The 19,681-nt window shown below is 32.9% G+C and overlaps 1 long non-coding RNA gene across 1 annotated transcript in view; it reads left to right on the top strand.

Moving 5' to 3' along the window:
* The first annotated feature begins 4,240 nt into the window (after window positions 1-4,240).
* Window positions 4,241-19,681, top strand: part of LOC118143063 (uncharacterized) — a 50,385-nt gene continuing 34,944 nt past the window's right edge. The window contains exon 1 of the long non-coding RNA XR_004727146.3: window positions 4,241-4,385. This is a non-coding gene — a long non-coding RNA (uncharacterized LOC118143063). The remainder of the gene's footprint in view (window positions 4,386-19,681) is intronic.

Below are 19,681 nucleotides of genomic sequence, written 5' to 3'. Positions count from 1 at the left end.
TCTAAAAAAATCACTGATTTCTTCATCTTAGCTATATTTAATATAGTGATATTTTTTAAATAACCTAACCTACAACAGAGGATTATTACATAAATGTAATGGAATATTAAGCAATTACTTTAAATTATGTTTTGAGATATATTTAATGGTCAAGAAAATAATTTAGCATATAATCTTAAGTAAAATAAATCCAATTATAAAACAGTATTGAATGATCAAATTTTATATAAATTAAGTTTTTTTAAGAATAAAATAAAAGTTCATTTTATAAAAGTAATAATTATTATCTCTAGATTAGTAGCATTTTAGGTACCATTTCACTTTATCTAATATTGTTTAATTTTTTGATATTGTCTAAGTAAAAAAACATTTAATATTTTTGTGACATAAGTTTTATATCTGAAGGAAATAAAATATAGGCATCTTCAGTAATATTCACATTAATATTTTACAATATAATTTCAGTTCATGTGAGCTGAGTAATCAGTTCTTTGCAAGGTTTAACTCACTCCTTTGGGATCAGGGAAAATGCTAGCTTTTGATTCATAGTGACCAGTTGAAAATGAAGATAAAATAGTTCGATCAAAGTGTATTTGCTTATAAATTCATGCATTTGGAAATAAAACTATAAAAGCAACATTAATTCAATTTCCTTTTAACTTTTCTTCAAGGAAAAATTCTTATTGTCCCCAAATTCTAACTAGCACAGATGCTCTTCAATTTATGATGGGGTTATATTCTGATAAACGGATTGTAAGTTGAAAATAATGAAGGTGGAAAATGCATTTAATAGACCTAATCTACAGAACATCATTGCTTAGCCTACCTTACCACAAACATGAGCAGAATACTTACTTTATACATATGCTACTATTGGGCAAAAATCATCTAACACAAGTGTATTTTGTAATAAAGTGTTGAATAGCTTATGTGATTTATTAAATACGGTACTGAAATTGAAAAACAGAATTTTTGTATGGGTACCTGAAGTGTGGTTTCTACTGAATGCATATTTCTTCCACACCATTGTGAAGTTGAAAATCAGTAAGTTAAACAATTGTAAGTCAAGAACTGTATGTGCTTTTAGAAGTTGTCATTATTATTCTTCAAATGGGTTTTTATTCATCTATAGTAGAGGCATATTACATAAAAAATATTCAAATATTTTTCAGTTGAATGAATTAGCATTGTATTATTGTAAAATATCAAATTTAGATATTTTATAAGATCCTTCTCAACATGTGCCAGGCTTTTTCATTAAATTCTCATTTGCATTGGCATAATTTGTACTTCTATCTTTTACTGAATATCTTTTCTTTTTATTCTTGATATTCTCTACTACATGTTCTCTGAACTTGCTATTCTTTTTTTTTTTTTTTTTTTTGAGACGGAGTTTCGCTCTTGTTACCCAGGCTGGAGTGGAATGGCACGATCTTGGCTCACCGCAACCTCTGCCTCCTGGGTTCAGGCAATTCTCCTGCCTCATCCTCCTGAGTAGCTGGGATTACAGGCACGCGCCACCATGCCCAGCTAATTTTTTGTATTTTTAGTAGAGACGGGGTTTCACCATGTTGACCAGGATGGTCTTGATCTCTTGACCTCTGATCCACCCGCCTCGGCCTCCCAAAGTGCTGGGATTACAGGCTTGAGCCACTGCGCCCAGCCTGAACTCGCTATTTTTAAAAAAACATTGTCATGACCTTGCATATGCTCATAACTTCTACTTCTAATTTCTATTGAAGAACATCCTCCCTGGGAAATGCTCAGTTGATAGCCTTGGGTTGACTTCATTGTTTCATATCTTCATAGTCTACCATTGTGTGTGTACACCTTTATACAGAAATGTCCATATTGCACTGTAAATACTTGTTTGCATGCCTATCTCTAAATTTATCTGTAGCCCTCTGCCAAAACAAATACACTTTGCTTTCTTTTTATTTCCTACAAATTGCATAGAGATTTGAATACACTGAATTTAATTAAATGCTTGAAATATTTTGGCAAAATTGTAATGAAAATTATTTGCAAATCTTATTCTTTGACACCAAAATTTACTTAACAATTAAAATGAAATATTGTTTTTTAAATTCAACATTTTAAATTAAATATGACTTAATCCATGAATCATGGCTAATATAATAGATTCACTACTGATAGGTTGCAGGAAGTTTTTAATTTGTTTTTTCATCCTGATTCTATGCTAGATTTATAGGAAACTGTTGGATTACCACTGTTTTCTGAGCCAGAATCTATCAATTTTAAACAAAAATGTCTAAGCACTGTACTTACAATGTGCTTTGGAAAATGCTAGCAATGGAATGATTGAAGAACTTTACCCTAACTTTTAGAATATAACAAATCTCCCAGTATTATTTGCCCCTAAAGCAATGCATAACTACTAATAGGTAGAAAGGTTCATGAAAGAGAGAAAGGATAGTGAGGCACTTCTCAAGGAAATTATCATAATTGTGGATCTCTGCAATTTTGCCAAACGTAAGTACAACAAGAACTAACCTAGAAACCTTTTAATCTTATATTCATGTCCTGTTACTCATATCATCTCTTTGGAAGGCAGAAGAATAAAAATATTTATCTTGTTCTTGGAGCCGCACCAGAAACCATAATAGCTATGCACAATGCAAGATAATCTCAGGTCTCAACAAAGTACAGTAAATGAGTTTTCAGTAATTTAATCTGAGTATAAAGAAGGCTTTCATTGTTAAGCTTAAAGAAAACAGGACAGATATTAGGGATATTATGTACCTTGAAATTTAATAACTTTTATTGTCAAACTAACGCATATTTTTTAAGATACATATCTAAAAAATATATAAATAATAATCACTAAACTGAATGTATACATTGAAGTAACTGAAGTAAATACCATAGGCTGGGTGCAGTGGCTAACACTTGTATTTCAAGCACTTTGGAAGACCAAGACAGGTGGATCACTTGAGGTCCGGAGTTCAAGACCAGCCTGGCCAACATGGTGAAACCCAGTCTCTACTAAAGATACAAAAATTAGCCAGGTATTGTGGCATGTCTCTACTGAAAATACAAAAATTAGCCAGATGTTGTGGTGTATGCCTGTAATCCCTGCTATTTGGGAGGCTGAGACAAAAAAAATCACTTGAACCCAAGAGGTGGAGGTTGCAGTGAGCTGAGATGGTGCAGTCTCAATAAACAAAACAAAATAAAAAACAACATGAAGTTTAGGTCTAGAATGAAAAACCATGTTTCAGTTATCCTATTCTCAGAAAGCTCTATGTCCTTCAAGTTAGAAAATTCAATATGCTCTAGGATCTGAGCAGATAGACAAATAAGCTATATCCTGAATATTCTCCAGTGAATAATGGCATAATTTTTCTTGTAAATATTTTTGAAAGCTTTCCACTTTAAAAATACATGCATGGAAGTCCTCTGCATTTGAAGATGGCATTATAAAATATTTTTATTTATTATTATTTTTTATATATATTATACATATTATTATTTTTTTATTGCATTTTAGGTTTTGGGGTACATGTGCAGAACATGCAAGATAGTTGCATAGGTACACAGGTGGCAGTGTGATTTGCTGTCTTCCTCCCCTTCACCCACATCTGGCATTTCTCCCCATGCTATCCCTCCCCAGCTCCCCCGCCTCCACTGTCCCTCCCCTATTCCCCACAATAGACCCCAGTGTGTAGTGATTCCCTCCCTGTATCCATGTCTTCTCATTGTTCATCACCCGCCTATGAGTGAGAATATGCGGTATTTTATTTTCTGTTCCCAGTTAAAATATTTTTATTTTTATTTTTTTCTGCTTAAGGGTGGAGGTGGTTGGAAAGACTAATTCAGGACATGACATCCTGGTGTTCCAACCAGCTTACTTCCTGCAGTAGTCAGTCACTTTTTGTAGGTGACACAGCTTTTTAAAGCCCATCATCTGACCTCACAGGCCACATTTCTCTATGACTTAAAATAGGAAGTACTTTATAAAAGGACTTTATACTGGCTGACCTTCTTCTCCCATGCCACTGCTACCTCTCAGAATACTTCCATTGAGCTACTAGGGTCAACCCTAGAAGTGGATCTGAAGTATCTGAAGGCCCCTTGATTCTATTGTTCAGTGGTTTTGATTTTTTTAAGCAGCAAAATTCTTTCTACAAAAAGAAAAAAGAGTAAAATATCAAATATATAAAAGTGTTAAAAGTGGAGCAGGTCTATTTGAAAAAAAAAAAAAAGTAGGATTTCTACCTTCCCTCCTAGCACCTCCTCTATGATCATTTCTCAGGCAATTTCTCAGCATCGCTTTGTCTCCATCAAGAATTGTTTGCAAACTACTGAAAGGTGTTGGAAAGAATGGAACAGACACCAGCCAATGGAAGGCAAAATGGCTACAGGTGGGCCTGTTTTCTTTACTAATACTAAAACAAAGCAAAACGAAACAAAACTGCATTTATGTTGCATTTCCTGGACCGTGAAGGAAGCTGAATTGGCGACTCTTAACTAAAGCTTTATTGTTTTCTTAAAACCACATGTTAGTAATGTCTCAATTCTCTTTTTTCTTGTAATCTTGTTCTATCCTAGCTAAAGCGTTTGCCTAGTTACAATATCATTAGAAATTATTCAAAGTCTATTAGTTTCAAATGTACTTTACTTTTAAAGTGATTGTCTTTCTAATTCCAGCTTTATACCTATAAACTGGTAACCAAAAAAGATTGTGAACATCTTTGATCCTCAGTTTTCTCATGCATAAAATAGAAATGCTAAAAATTTGGTGACTTAAAGTATGCAAAATTTATCAAGCTCAGAATCCGGTCACACTTGTTGCTTGGTAATATTCATCTTGTCTTATGCTTACAGATAGAAAACTGCCTCCTACCACCATTGTCTATTGACTTGTACAAAGAAAGTCATGTATAATCTTTAAAAAAAAAGAATTCTTTTATTTTTGTAGAAGAATCTAATTAACAGGAACTCATGTCTCATTTATCTTATAAAAAGAAGTATGCCTAAATTTTGTCTTATTTCTTACTGACAAAAACATGTTAAATTAGCCCCTTTTCATACACACATTTCCAATAATTAATTCACATGTAATCTTCAGAATTAGAAGTCCAGAGCCATTTGCAGATCTCTTTTTGCCATTGTTCCTTACAGTAGAGTGATAAGAATCGTTTGTGATTATAAAATAAAAATGATGTATTCTACTTCTAGCCATGACCAGCCCTGACTGGTAGCCAGACTAGACCGCCATTAAAAACATTCATACATCTGGATAAAATAAATGATTCAACTCTTTTCAGCCATTGAACAAGAAGCAACACAAGACTATCAGTCTTAAATAAAGGAAAATATCGAAGTCAAACAGAAGCTGAAACTGTCCGACCTACCCTCTACGGGAAGACAGAGCTCGTTCGAAAAAAACCGGGCCGCAGGTTAGAAGAAAGTCTTAAGTTCAGGCTTTATTGAGAGGAAAGAGCCTCCAGGCGGACCAGCCGGGAAGAATAGGAAAATGACCGCGCTAGCTCAGAGGAGCAGAGTTCTTTTATAGGGGGGCTGGGAAGGACGGGAGAGCCGAGGTGGCAGGCAACGGTTGGTCAGTTTGAACTGCTAGGCGGGAAGCCTGGCGGCGGGAAGCCGGGGAGTGCTGATGAGGCAGGCGGTGATTGGTCAGCAGGTTGCCGGGCGGGAGGTGGCTGCAGCCGGGCGGGAAGGCTAGAGCGGTATGTAGAGTGAGAGATAAGGGAGCCTCTTTGTGGGGGAGGGAAAGAGAACTTTCACGATAGGCGCAGTTTTCCAAACAGAAACAATTAATTAAAAGAAGATTTGTATAATAAGAAAAACCTCTTCTTTAAAATAAAGTAGAATACTAGTAGATGAAAACTGTTTTTACAGAATGGCTGATATGCAGTTGAATGTAACAAACTTCCTTTTTTCTCTCCTTAAATTTTATTTGAAGGAAGCTAAATATCTAAAACCAAATAAAAATAGCAACAGTATAATAGGTTTTATTAGGTATATAGTTGTAAAATACATAGAAACAATAACACAAAGGCTAGAAGGCAAGTGGAAGTTACCTGGAAAATTCTTAAATTTTAAGTGATGTGATCATGTATTATAATTCCTAAAGTAGCCACTAAAAATCTAATAATAAAAATATATATAGTGAAAAATCTAGTAGAGGAATTAAAATAGAATATCATGACTATTTAATTAAAGAAAGACAAAATGAGAAATGCAGCACAAGAAGAACAAAAATGAGACAAATAGAGGTTGACTGGCACAATGATAGACCTAAATCCAACCACATAAACAATTATATTAAATAAATATAGGCGAAATACTCCACATAAAAGGCAGAGACTTTTAGACTGTAAAAAAGATCCACATAGGTACTTTTTGTGATAAATAAACTTTATATACACTTACAGATGTTACCAAACAAAAAATAAAGAGAAAAAAGAGATTCATTATGATTCATCAAAATTAAAAAAATCTCTTGATGGCTTGTACCTGTAATTCCAGCTATCAGGAGGCTGAGGCAGGAGGATAGCTTGAGGCAGGAGTTTGAGAACTGCCTGAGAAACAGCTAAATGGGTTTCCCCCCCAAAAAAACAAAACAATAATTATCTAGGCATAGTAGCACATGCCTATAGCTCCAGGTGCTTAGGAGACTGAAGCAGGAGAATCACTTGACTCCAGGATTTGGAGCCTGCAGTAAACTATTATCATGTCTCTACACTCCAACCTGAGGGACAGAATTAAAAAAAAAAAATCACAAAATTATTCTCATCAAAAGACATCCTAAAGAAAATCAAAACTCAAGTCACATACTCATAGAAAATATTTTTAGTACCTGACAAAGAATTTCTATATTGAAATAATATAAATATATCAATAAAAAAGATAATTTAATTAAAATATAGGGTAAATAAGAGAGGAGATATCTCACAACAGAAAATATAAGGAAATCAGATAAATTCATGAGAGTGGCTAAACTTTAATATATTAACAATCCTAAATGTTGGTGATAACATAGAACTGGAAGTCTTTCACCCTCTATGGAAGTGTAAAATTGTACATCCACTTTGAAAGTTTTGGCAGTTTCTTATAAATTTAAAACTGAATCCACCCAGGAACTGTAGTCTTACTTATTTACTTAAGAGAAATGAAAACATGTAGCACAAAAAGACATAAAGAATGTTTGTGGCAACTTGATTTACAATAACTAAAAATTGGAAACAACCAATTATAAAAGACGTATAAATAAACAAATGGTGATATAGTCCTACAATGAAATATTTCTTTCTTAGACATTAAAGTTTGTCATTAAAATTAAAATTTTAATGTCTAATACATTGAATATTAGACTCCTGATATATGCCACATAATAGGTAACTCTTAAAATCATTATGCTGAGCAAAGTAATCCAGATAAAAATGAGTGTATACTCTTATTACTGTATATGAAGTTCCAGAACAGGCAAAACTAACCCATAGTAGCAAAAATTAGAACAAGGCTTGCCTCTAAGGGGTTGGAAATTAATTTTAATGGGATATGGGGAAACTTTCTGGGATGATGGAACTGTTTGATGGCTGATTTAGGTGCTGATTACATTAATATGTTCATTTCTCAAATCTCATCAAGTTGTGTAATTAAAATTATGGATTTTACTGTGTAAATATTTTTCTTCAGTTAAAAACATGATAAAATTTAAGCAGGCTCACACATTATCAATCCAAGAAATACTGACTGGAATTTTTTTGAGTTTCTCTATATAAATAGCTTTATGGATCTTCTAATCACACTAAATAAAGTACTTTAATAAAGTACTTTTGCTAGCATTCAGACACACTTTAATCTTATTAAAACTGGTCACATTTCACCTACTAATTAAGCTAAAATCTCAATAAAATATTTGAAATCTAATATTTTTCTTTTATTCTTCACTTCAGCACTTATCTGACAGCAAAAATTCATAATACTCACATCAGGCCCTAAGCAATTAGAGTTCCAAAATATAGGTTATGTATTAAATGCTAGATAAAATTTATTTGCGATTTGCCTTTCTAAAATATTTATTATTCTTATTTTATATATTTATTGTTATGGATTACTTTCCTCCAATTTTGAAAATGATTAAATGTTATTTTTGTTAATATATTAGAGAGAATAAATATGAAGAACACTCCCATGTCTACCACCCAGATTTAACAAATGTAGGCTTCTTATAATTGCCATATTTGTTAAAATCCTTTTAAAAAATAAAAGATTACACATACCATTGCAGTTGTATTCATATCCTGCTTCATTTCTATTTCCTTTCCTCTCAGAGAGGACTGTTCCATATTTATTATGTGTCTTTTAAAAATATTTTTCTATGTGTCCTTTCAGCAATATACGGTATCATTTTAGACTGTAAAATTTTAAGTTTTATGTTTATGTAAATGTACTTTTAAGTTTATGTAAATGTACATATTCCTTATCCTTTTTCTAATTTGTTTTGTTTTTACATTAAATTGTCATATTTTCTACTTCCAAATGAAATAATAAAAGTTAACCATGGGAAATCTAATTGCTATTGATTTAATTGCTTACCTTGTTTTCCTCAATTTATTCTTTGATGTAATATTTGTAGGTATAATGAAGAAGAAAAGTAAGAATTATTGAACAATCATTCTCTACTACACATTGTGCTAAGTACTTGTTTACATTATCTCATTATATTTTTAATGGGTGAATAAACATTGTTAAACATCCTTAGGAGTAAAGACAAATTACTGTTGGTGTAACATATTGTTGTGAAACTCAGTCTGAACTATCGAGATGTCTAAAATGCAATTGCAATGTGAGAATATTGACATACAACAAGTAATACAAGTTCATATATGCAAGCACTGGAAGAATAGTATTAAGCAAAAAAAACCTACATCAACAAGAGTTCAAAAGTTATAAACATTTACCAAAGTCAGAGCAGGACTCACAGATCCATATGATGTTTTGTCTTAGTACAAGAGTAAATTAGATTTCCAACTGTCTCTTATTCCTCAGTTTTTTTGGAAATCCTTCCAAATGTTCTCCTCTTGAACAAAGTTCATTTTCCCTTAGGCTTTACCACACTTTTCAAGCCTCCATTCTACTGCCTTTATTCTTAGGCCCAGTAAAAATTCAACTCACCAAAAACAATGAATTACCTGCAATAAAGTATCTATTCTTTCCACTTGGTAAAACATGTAGAGTCTATACTGTCTCTTGCCTCTGGGTTTCTAGTTTGACCACAAGACTTGCTTTGGCTATAGTGATGTTAAGAGCTATGATGTGAGCAGAGCCTTGAAATATGCTTTCATGTTTTGGCTTACCTTTTTTCACTCCTGCCTTTTGCCATGAGAAACACCTGCTTTGATTAACCACTGACCTAAAGCAGCTGAGATAGATAAAGCAGCCCCAGACGCAATCTGCATCTTGGAGCAATCCCAACTATACACAGACTGTATCCGCTGAATCTTGGTTCATCCACAGAGTCAAGAGCCAAAAAAAAAAAAAAAAAAGCTATTGTTGCAAACCACTAAAATCTTTAGGTTGTCAGTGCAGCATTATTGTGTGAATAGTCTACTCAGACAGCTTTTCCCAGTTTTCTAAATTATAGCTGTTCCTCAGTGTCTGTGGGGGATTGGTTGTACAACATCAGTGGATATCAAAATTCACACTTTCTCAAGTCCCTTATTTAAACTTGCATGGAACACCATCCCTTATATTTTAAATCATCTCTAGATTACTTATAATATCTGACACAATGTGAATGCTATGTAAATAGTTATTATATTCTTTAGGGAATAGTGAAAAAAAAAGTCTGAACATTTTCAGTTCAGACACAATCATCCATCTTTGTTTTGAATACTTTTTATCCACAGTTGGATGAATCCATGGGGTGTGGAACCAATGACACAGAGAGCAGACTGCATCATGAACATACTTTTGTAATTCCACGTAAATAAAATATACTGATGAGTTAACACATATCATGTAGACTCACCTAAATCACTCTTGAATGTTAAATAAAAATCTCTAAATGCCTACTATGTATAATGAATATCTTGTATTCAAACTTAACCAGTTCAAGAATGAACCAATCATCTTTTTCCCACCACCCACACATATCATCCTCTTTTCAATTTCCTCTCCCACCTGATATCATTTTACCTATTGCCTAAACCATAACCTTAGGAGTCATCACTGACTCCTTCCTGTCTCCATTATTCCATGCAATTGTTAACTAACAGCTTTGATTCTATTTCCCAAATGTCTTTTTAATCTTCTTCCTTTGTTCTTTCTACCTTATTTTAGACCTTACTCTTGTTATATATCTTCTAACCTCTACTTCCTGGTTTCCTCTGTGTGACTCTCCAAAAATTTTTCTTTATTGTTATAATCTTCGAAAAATATAACTCTTTTGATGTCATTTTGCGGACTAATATCCTTGGCTCCTTCCATGACCTGGTAGTTGAAAATTTAGACAACTTAGAATGGCAGACCAGTAGTACTTATGTGACTGAGCCCATCTTTATCATTTCAGAAATTTTCAGAAAAATCCTTCTTTAGGAAGCCTTCTCTGAGCTAATCCTTTCCTCATTGCCCCCACTATTATCTTTCATATACAAAAGTAGGATTGGGAGACCTTTCTATGTATTTTGCTAATTATTATTATTACTTCCTTTATTTTAATTATTGTACTACATTTCATTTATATTTTTTACTTTTTTCTAATATTATTGTACTTTGAGTTCCCTCTTATTCTGATTCTCCTGGTACTTACAGTAATGATTGACACATAGGTTCCATGAATAAATATAGCAAGGGAAGAAAGATATTAGTAATAGAAAATTATCCTGTCAGAATCTTACTCTAAAGTGTAGTTGTTCACACACTCTCCACCTTGGTGTCCTTACTGTCAATTTGCCAGTAAACTTAATCCATGTTGACAGACTGCCATTCTGCATAAATGAAACATATCTAATATTTAGCAAATTTTGATTAGGACAAACATGAGATCGATATAATGATATTGAAAATCAAAGGACAGAAAGATCAATAGTAGTCGTGGAATACCTGTTACATAACAGAGAGTTTTCCTGTGCTAAGTACGCATAACCCTTAAGTAATATAAAATAGTTGAGTCCAAGTTTAATATAGATGATTATTCAGTAGAACAGGAGAATGAAGTAAGAAGGTATTATCTAGTAAAAATAAAGAAAATTCTAAAACATAATAATAGCAGACATAGAGAAGCTGCTACCTCCACGATGAAGAAAGACACCCAGTGAAAACCTTGTTCCCAGGGCTGAGACACAGAGCTTTCCAGTGAGAGTTCTGTTCACTGAAGAGCTAAAAAGGTGCAGTAATACCAGGGTGATTGAACTTGCTGAAGATTTGTTCTTTTGAGTGCTAGGAAAAGACTATTCAGATGGAGATGTTTTGCTGGAGATAATTGATGAAACTGCTACTGGCAGCCTTGCCCTGGGAGAGCCAGAAGCTTGAGAAGGTGTGGTGCCTGCAGAAACTGGGCAATGGAGGAGCTACACTTGCTGTAAGAGCCAATACGCAAAACCAATACGCAAAACCCATTCCTTCTGCATCTCTCTAGCACTCTTTACTGGCAGCTGGCAAAGGTAAGCTATTTAAAGGACCCAAGTACATTTTCATATAAAAGGCAATGAAGGTTGAACTTGGAGCTGAGAGGCAATAAATTGATAATGAGCACAGTAGGTGTTAACAATCTACTTTTTAAAGATTAGAACAATGAGTCTCAGAAAGATATAGTAAAATCTCTGAGCTCATACATCTTTGGAACTAAGGAAAGATCATGGTGAGAACTGAGGTATCTAAATTAGATAACTGACAGAGGATATTTGTTTTGAGATCTCTGGAATGATTTCCCAATTGGGAAATGCAATGCCTTTCATATAAAAGTTTAATCTATTTCTCAAATAGGTAGCTTTTGTATGCAGACATTATACTACCCTGATGTAAAAAATGTCAAGGAAAATATTTTTCCTTTCATTAATACATATCATCAGAATTGTAAATATGAACCATACTAAATTAAACTCATGTGCTCCTTCATTCAATAAAATTTACTTACTGAGTAATAATTATGTGACATACACTATTTTTGTATCTATGATTTTTGAATTTATTTGATAAAAATACAATAATAAGTATTGTGTTTTCAGCTTGAGTTATAATTTTAAAAGTCAATTTAATTTTCTATGTTTGGTGTCATTGTTTTTTTTTTTTTTTTGAGTGACAAAAAACACAAAGGAAAAAGAGAAAACAATCTCATATTTATTAGAATAGTATCCAGTTTTAAAAAGTTAAGGTTGAAATCATTTTGAAATTACATGAGGTTTTTCTGTTTTATTTCTACTGCAGTTTTACTGCCAAGTTGCTGACAGTTAGTTTCTACTTTTAGATATCAAAACATTGAGACTAAATGAAGAAAATGTCCAAAAGGCTCTAGGAACATCACAAAATACAATAAATCCCAGAGTATGGCAATATTCTAAGTTGGTTTAAAAAATAAAAACGTTATCTATGGCCAGCATAAATTATTTTACCTCATTGTTAAATGTATTGAAAAGTAAAAGAAATTGTTTTTCACAAAGGATTTATATGTTTGATAGATTAAATTCAATCATGCCTTTTTAGAATGCGTTTTTTCATAAGCCACATCACTATTTCCTGTCATTTATAATTCTTAGAGTAAAATTAAGTTTTATTTTTTAACCATACTCATTTTGGTCTCTCCTTTTGGAGGACACATTATTTACTCAAATAAAAATAACTGTTGATTTTGTTTGCACATTTTAAAATAGACTAGTAACAAACGTCTTATATAGTCAATCCTCCTGTCACTTAAGAACCTATGAATAGGGTCACTATAGTTCAGCTGATTGAACTAGATTTATCATTTGAATGTGTCCTTTTCAAAAGCAATAAGAACTTTTCTGTATTTGTCCCTATTACTGGAACCAGTAAGTCTCTAATCATATAATTTTAGCAGGTAAAACTTTTGATGGCTGCAAGAATTCACACAGTCCTGAGCCTGTGGCATTTTCGTGCAATGGATCATTTATACTGTAGTACTTAAAATCCATGGAAGAGGCACTGGGAACTGTGGCTACTCTGAAAATTGCCTTTTCCGGAAGTTAAATGGCTTTGAAATATCAACATTTATAGTAGAAGGTAGCATCTAACATTACTAATCTTGTGAATTATTCTATCATTGATATGATTGCAAAAATATAATCTAACGTGCAAAACTTCACTAGATTTTTTAAATGCATCTTTAAAAATTGAAATTTATAGTTACTATGCCTCAACCTTTAAGAAAAGTGGTTCCTTAAGAAGCTATATATTTCATTTATATTGTAGTTCTGCAGTATATATCAGGAATACTTTCGAACCTCTCTTACATTTTAAAACCCCTCTCTGTATCCTTTCTCCATATTTTCACTGACTTTCTAGAGATTCATTAAAATATTAAATATCTTCATTAAGAATGATCTACAAAGAAAATGTTTTGATTATTTGAATATACTAATTCTAGGTATCTCCACTCATAAAAATTTTTTTTCAATTCTTAAGGTTTAAATTTTTTCTATGTTTATTTTTCTACTTTATAAAATGTTAAATTTTACAACAAAGTATTCTTAATACTGAATGCATAATTGTACTACTCTGTATATTACCACTTTTGTCACAGCAATTTCCAAAAATGTTCTTCAAGCATGTCTTTTCAAATTGTGAAAGCTGTTAGTGCAGATGTTTATATTTGTTATGTGTTTCCTAGCATTTACATAGTATTTGTGCTCAAAATAAATGTAATTATTTTATAGTCATTATCCACAGTCCAAATTAGCCAGAATGTACTCCAAAACCTGGAGTAATTTTAAAAAATCTGTATATAGAACCTATGTTAACTAAAAGACCACCAAAACTCACACTCTTAGTAGAAAATCAGGGTAAGAGACTGAGAGATGAGAAATTACTTAATAGATGTAACGTATACTATTCAGGTAATGGTTATGCTAAAAGCTCGCTTCACTGCTATGCAATATATCCACACATCAAAATTGAATTTGTACCCCTTAAATTTATGCAAATGTAAACAATTATATAGTTTATACATATTGGAAGAAGAAAATTTTATTTAGTGATTATAATCAATAAATTAATTTTCTTAGTCCATACTAGAATAAAGTAAGCAATTGTAACTGTGAAAGGTAATTGAGGAACTATGGTTTAGAAGTATAGAATGCTAAATCAAGGAGGTATCTTAAAGGTGATCATACCAAAGGCTCTCACTTTACTGTTTAGGAAACTGAGGCCTGTCTTGACATATGTCAGAGAAACAGACTTTTGGATTAAGATTTGCATTTAGAGGTTTATTGAGAAGTGCTCTAGGGAAGAAAGCTGTGAGTAAGTAAAGGAAGCAAGATAGGCAGAGGCATTTGGGTAGACTGGGATGTAGTTGTTGACACAGATCTAAGTTAGCTCCAAGGGGAGCTCTGGGCCTGGGAAGGCCCTACTGAGTTGTCACAAATTGGGTTCAAGCTTCTTTCTACTGAGTTCCATTTCCAAAGTGTTTCCCATCTATGAACCATCAGTAGTCAACTTTCCTAGTTTGTAGGAGAATGAGAGCCCTTCGGAAAAGAGATTTAGGTGGGGCTTCCAAGCAATCATTAATATCATAGGACAACCCATTATTACTACTGTTATGGTTTAAATGTTTTTATCCCCTCCAAATTCATATATTGGAAGATTAATTCCCAATGCAACAGTTTTGGGGGATGGGACCAAATAGGTGTTGTTTAGGTAGTTCAAAAGCATCCATTATCATGCACAGATTAATGCCACTATAAAAAGAGCTTGTAGGAGTGGGTTTCCTCTCTTCTGCTCTTCTGCCATGTGAGGAATGGCTTTCCTCTTCCTCAGAGCATATAGCATTTAGGGTGCCATCTTGAAAGTGGAGATTGAGACCCCAAAACTTCAAATGCCTTTATCTCAGACTTCATGGCCTCTAGCACTGTCAGCCAATACTTTTCTGTTCTTTATAAATTACCCAGTTTTACATATTCTGTTACAGCAGCACAAAACAGATTAAGATAAAAATGTGTATCAAAGAAGTAGGATGTTGTTATAATAAATACCTGAAAATGTAAAAGCAACTTTGGAACTGGGTAATGGGTAGAGGTTGGAAAAGCATCAGCTAGAAACCGTAACTTTTCTAGAACTGAATGCTGGATAAAGCCTATATTGCTTTGATTAGAGAATTAATGGCAATTCTGGTGAGGGCTGAAAAAAATTTTTTAAAAAGTGCTGTAGGAAGTATCAGAGATTACTTAGGTGATTGTGATCAGAATTTTGGGAAGAAATATAGATGGTTCAGACAATTCTGATGAATTCTCAGACAAAAATGAGGAACAAATTATTTGAAACTAGAAAGAAAGACCATCCTTATTATGAAATGGCAAAGAACTTGGCTGAACTGTATCAGTGATCAAGGCCTCTATGGAAAGCAAAGCTATCCTTTGCTTATCCCACCACTGTATTTTGAAAGCCCATTACTTGTTTTGATTTTACAGGCTCACAGATGGACAAGATTTTGCCTCAAGAAGAATTGTACCTTGAGTCTCCTTCATATGATGTTTAGATGAGACTCGCAACTTTTGAGTTGGTGCAGCTTAAGACTTTTGGGGCTACTGTGATGGAATGAATGCATTTTGTATGTGAGAAGTTCATGAATTTGGGGGAGATGGAGGCAAAATGCTATGGTTTTAATGTTTGTGTCCTCCAAAACTCATGTTGAAATTTGGTTGCCACTGTGCTGGTGTAAGGAGGTGGGACCTCTGGGAGGTGAAAAAGCCGTGAGGGGGTCTGCCCTCATGCATGGAATTAATTCTGTTGTAAAATGTCAAGTTTCACCCTCTTCTGCCTCTTTGCCTTTCCTTCTTTTGCTGTTTGATGAAATAGCAAGAAGGCCCTTGCGAGATACTGGCATCTTGATTTTGGAGTGCCTGCAGAACTGTGAAAAGTTAAATTTCCATTTGTTGTAGATAACTCAGTTTTAGATGTTCTGTTAACAGCAGCAGAAAATGGACTAGACAGCAAGGATTCTACTGACATTTCCCAAAGCTAGATGTAAGCACACAAAAAGGATGAATGACACCTGGAAGGAAATTTTCAGCACTCACACGCCCCTGCCTAATGCTTAGAGAAAGGAAGCACCAATGAAGAGAGCCCTGTTTTCCAGAAGTGTCAGTGTCAAAGAACAATAAAAAGGAAGATGTTTTAGTTATAAATATTTCTCCATGTTCCCAAGGAACATGATAGCTTAGAAGTGGGAAATATCTAAACTGAAATATAGCGCGTGTTGCAGTTTGGAAATGTTTCCTCTTTTAAGGAGATAATAACCATCATGAATTCTCTATCAGAGGAAATTTTAGCTATCTGATGTTTCTTGACATCTATCCTGGTGAAGTTAAGATTTTTTCCTACAGACCACTCACTATAGAAGGACTGGAAACTCCAGAAGTCTTTTTCTCTTACTCTATTTTTAGTATTTCACTCAAAGTGAAAATTAATTAGTAAGAACTGTATGGACCTTTCCCATTTCCATTTTTCATTTTAATTATTGTTAAGATACTTGTAGGCACTTATCAATCATGTGTGTTTTCCCAGGCTTTTTTTTTGTGTGTTGTCCTTTTGAACTCCTTAGCTCTTTTCCTCTTCTTCTTTATATTTCTCCCACTACCACTATTTTGACTTCTTTTTAAAATAATGAAAATAGGTAAATGATGCAAGTTGTTTCTACTCTAAATTAACTTTTACTTTAATCTGCTATCCAAAATGAAATGTTCATGATTCAGTCTTTCTAATTAAAGAGCATCACAAACATTGTGGGATTAAATAAATACTAATTGATTATTATGATTATAGAGCATGGTGGCACTTCACATATGCACCTAAATATGTAATCTTTATTTTAAAAGTTTTTGGCTCACTGGGATCCAGAGTTACCATAAAAGAATGTAGTCCTGGTTTACAAATTTTTATTTTTTTTTAATATTCCTTGGCCCGAGGTATCTTAGGACATAACTTAAAAGCCTGCATTAAAAAAGGCTCCTATATGGCATATTAAATTCTTCTCCTACATTAGAATAATCCACAGTCTTCTCCAATTTTAGCCTTTTCCTGTTACCGGAGCAGCCAGGAATATTCTCACATAAACAAATATGAATATCTTGACATATCAACTCTCATATCTAATTCCAAAATGTTTGCCTCAGAAAATTTTGTTCTGTCTTCTTCTTGTGAATTCTTGATATTTAGTAAAATCTATGAGCTAGTCAAATATTTTGGCACCAAGATGTCACTGTGGTCACCCATAAGGTAAAATACTAACAGATTAACCAATAGCAACTCTGTATAAACTCAAAATATTAACAAAGTGTAAAAACTAAATGATCTAAGGCATTGAAAATACCAAAAAACATTGGAGGACATAAGGAAATAAGTTAGAGGATATGATGTAGATGTCTGTTATGTTACCTGATTTCAGACACCTTTCAGAAAAAAAAATAATAGTTTTAACTACACATAAATGTTAGTGGAATTGAAATTGATCACTTAATTTTAAATCTGCTCAACACTGGCCTACAGCGTTTTTGAGGACCCCATTGTTTTTTCTGTAATAGGTATCACAGTTTGAATTGAAAGGATGCTCTACAGGATTGTACTCACCTTACTGGTTGGTATTATAAGGCTTATTCTATTTAAAAACCTATAAAAATTATATGTAACATACATAAATTAACAAATAATGTTTGGCCAGGCATGGTGGCTCACGCCTCTAATCCCAGCACTTTGGGAGGCTGAGGCAGACAGATCACGAGGTCAGGAGTTTGAGATCAGCCTAGCTAACACAGTGAAATCCCGTCTCTACTAAAAATACAAAAAAAAAAAATTTAGCCGGGCATGGTGGCCAGCTCCCGTAATCCCAGCTACTTGGGAGGCTGAGGCAGGGGAATCACTTGAACCTGGGAGGCGGAGGTTGCAGTGAGCTAAGATCATGCCACTGCACTCCAGCCTGGGCAACAGTGTGAGACTCTGTCTCAAAAAAAAATTATCTTAGATATCATTATGAGTGTATTTTGTAAGAAGCATATTTTTGTTTATGCTATTTCTAAAATTACAATCCATTAATACAAGCAGAATTTAGAGAAGCATTCTCATAAAATGTCAATGAATATAAAAATTGCATCTTTTACCATTTGGTCACACTAAAATGTGACCTTGGGTTTCCTAAAATTTCTTTCCACACTAAAATAATGTTAAAAATTGCCTCAAGTGAAGTTTTTCCTTCTCATTTTTAGCTACAAAGAGCACTTTCAGTCCTGAATCAGAAATATTTCTGAACTTAATGCAAATGTTTTTCTTGCAAGAGCACTAATCATAAGTATATAACAAGTATGCATATATAAAAACGTTCAGATTTTCAAATTAATTTTGTACTGACAGCTTATATTCTTTACAGATAGCATTCTTATAGTCATATTGAAAGTCTTATTCTTTGTTAAGGAGAATACATGGAAAATATGAAAATTTCATTCTATAAGAGGAGATATAAATTATGATTATATTATTTTATAATAATACAGCACTTTTCAATTTGTTATGCCATTTGTTATATACTCAGTGTCTCATATAAAGCCGATATTCAGTAAATAATTATAATCAATAAATAAAATGCCCAAACATATATTGATTATCCAATGTGTCCAATAGATCTTTTTCAAAGTGTATTTAGGAGAAAATTATTTCAGAGATTTTAACATTTTATATATGAAAGAGATTTGTGGTCATCAAAATGCAGAACACATATTAATTAGAATACAACAAATAGGCTTATTTTATTGTGGAATTTATAGTAGAACTTGCAATATGCCAATGTAGATTTTTCAATCTCTTAGAGAGATGCTATAGTATATACATATGCACATATATATGTAATTATGTTTTTCAAAACTTAATTTTTAGAAAATCTTTTTGCAACTACCGATATGACTAGAATTTCATATAATCTACTTTAGAAAACACTGATTTACTATATATATGGGCAATTTAATAATTTGATCAAGATCTTAGGAAACCAGATTAAAATGGAACCCAAGGCTTATTTATATTAATATTATAATTTAACTAAATGTAATCAGTGATTTCCATATACCTGTTCATTTAGCCTTCCTGTTACTTTATCTAAACTGAAATGTCTAGAATAAGAGAGATTGATTGAGAGTAACCTGCTTCCCAGGGCAGTTAAATATATTTGCAATAAGATATCAAAAATTCTAAGTGTAGAAATTATGTAAACTAATAACAAACAAAATCATATTATTTTCTTTCTTCCTAGAAAAAAAGAGCAAAAGAGAAATCCCTTAATCTAATAAATATTATAATTTTGACTATGGTGAGTCATGAATGAAAGCTAATTTGGGATAGTTAGAGAATGTGATTCTACTTATTCAAGTAACTTTTATATTGCTACAATTTTAAGGGTTCTTATTTCCCTATACTTAATGTAAATTAAATTTACATTAGAAAATTAGTTCTCACAAAATTAAATTAATGTTTT

Source organism: Callithrix jacchus, chromosome 7 (assembly GCF_049354715.1).
Source record: "Callithrix jacchus isolate 240 chromosome 7, calJac240_pri, whole genome shotgun sequence".
Lineage (NCBI taxonomy): Eukaryota > Metazoa > Chordata > Mammalia > Primates > Cebidae > Callithrix > Callithrix jacchus.
This window is presented reverse-complemented; position numbering and strand designations above follow the sequence as displayed.